This window comes from Alligator sinensis, unplaced genomic scaffold (assembly GCF_000455745.1).
Source record: "Alligator sinensis unplaced genomic scaffold, ASM45574v1 scaffold1286_1, whole genome shotgun sequence".
Taxonomy (NCBI): domain Eukaryota; kingdom Metazoa; phylum Chordata; order Crocodylia; family Alligatoridae; genus Alligator; species Alligator sinensis.
Window position 1 is genome coordinate 54,682 of NW_005842606.1, and position 1,987 is coordinate 56,668.

The 1,987-nt window shown below is 45.1% G+C and overlaps 2 protein-coding genes across 3 annotated transcripts in view; one reads left to right on the top strand and one right to left on the bottom strand.

The window, feature by feature from the left end:
• Window positions 1-1,987, bottom strand: part of CEP97 (centrosomal protein 97) — a 26,866-nt gene that overhangs the window by 23,725 nt on the left and 1,154 nt on the right. The gene's annotated exons all lie outside the window — the stretch shown is intronic.
• The window catches only part of RPL24 (ribosomal protein L24), an 11,838-nt gene that overhangs the window by 4,339 nt on the left and 5,512 nt on the right, over window positions 1-1,987 (top strand). The gene's annotated exons all lie outside the window — the stretch shown is intronic.

Consider the following 1,987-nt stretch of genomic DNA (forward strand, 5'->3'; position numbering starts at 1 on the left):
TAAAACCTCACCAATTCCCTTCTGTGCCCCTGTGATGAACTTATAGGCAGCCACAAGGTCGCCTCTCAACCTTCTCTTGCGGAGGCTGAAGAGGTCCAGGTGCCGCAGTCTCTCCCCATAGGGCTTGGCCTGCAAGCCCTAAACCATATGAGTGGCCTTTCTCTGGACCCTCTCCAGGTTATCCACATCCCTCTTGAAGTGTGGCACCCAAAACTGCACGCAGTATTCCAACTGCGGTCTGACCAGCGCCCGATAGAGGGGAAGTATCACCTACTTGGACCTGTTCGTCATGCATCTGCTGATGCACGATAAAATGCCACTAGCTTTTCTGATGGCTTTGTCACACTGCCGACTCATGTTCATCTTGGAGTCCACTAGGACTCCAAGATCCCTTTCCGCTTCCGTTCCACCCAGCAGGTCATTTCCTAGGCAGTAGGTATGCTGGACATTTTTCCTCCCTCGGTGCAGCACTTTGCATTTCTTCTTGTTGAACTGCATTCTGTTGTTTTCTGCCCACTTGTCCAACCTGTCCAGGTCTGCTTGTAGTTGTTCCCTGACCTCTGGCGTGCCCACTTCTCCCCACAGTTTTGTGTCATCAGCAAACTTGGACAGAGTACACTTCACTCCCTCATCCAAGTCGCTGATGAAGACATTGAAGAGTATCAGAAGAAGGTGTTGGGAGAAGAACTAGAAGTTCTTCTCCCAACACCTGTTCACTGGTAGACCCTTTCCCTGTACTCTGGCAGGGGAGAATATAGCCAGTTCTCATAACCCAGGCCTACCAGATCAAATCTCTTAAACCTTTGCTACCACCAAGCTAAGACTAAAAACAGCAATGTTGAAGAACTGCCTTCAGTCATTGTATTAGCGGGCCAGATATACAACTAACAACTACAGTAGCCAATTTTGGAGATAATTTTGCCAACAACAGCAGTGCTAATTTTGCATTCCTTTTGTTAACGCAGCTGTTCCTAGTCCAGCAGTAGCAAAGCTGCAAGCAGCAACAAAAGAATGTAAGCTATCTTGCCTCAGAGACCATACTGTATATTTCTAAATTTGCTACTGCAATGACAAGGATTGATTTTTTTAAGAGTTAATTTATCTAGAAGTTCTCTCCTTCATCAAAAAAAAAGCTTCATACTCACTTTGATCCCAAAAGCTTGCAGAAAAGGATAGTTTTCTTGCGATATCTTGGTTGGTCTAATAAAAGGTATCATTTTGGAACCAAGAGTTCTAGTTTTTTGTCTGTCATACTCACTTCATACTCAGCTTCATCAAGGAACACTTCATAAGTAATTTAAGACAATACAGGTTTCCCTTGATTTATGCGGGTTCTGTATGTGCAAATTCACTTATGCGATGACCCTCTTTATACCAAAAATTCTTTATATGCAAGGTAAATTCACTCTTATTGGATCAGTGTGGTGGAAGCCCGCAGTCAGCTGCTTTGTGCAGCACACTGTGGGAGGAACACACCAAAATATAGTCTTGTGTGTGGATCTCCTTGCTCATGGTCTGTGATGAGTTTCTGTAGTTGCCATCCCCATTATGGTAACATTCACCACCACCCTATGCTTGTGTGTACTGTCTGCTGTTGGTGAATACCAAAATTGCCTTGTAAAAGTGGAAGAAATGGGTCTGGGAGTCAGTAAAGTCAAGGTCTTGGAACATATCCCTATTTGTTGCACTGTAAAGTGGGTTCCCTTTATGCAAATTCAAGTTACGCTCCATTTTCCAGGAATGCACATACAGCATAAAAAGAGGAAAACCTATAGTGATAATTATTACCATTATCATCCTCGTGCATCTGGCAATGTTCAGGATGCTTTAAAGACATATAGCAAGGTTCCTGCCTCAAATAGCTCACAATGAGGATTAGAATCTTTACAGCGATGTTTGCAACATACAGGGCTGTCCCCGGGGGAGGGGGAAGGAAATCAGGGCGACCACCCCGGGTCCTGCGCTTTGGGGGGGGGGCGGGCAGCGG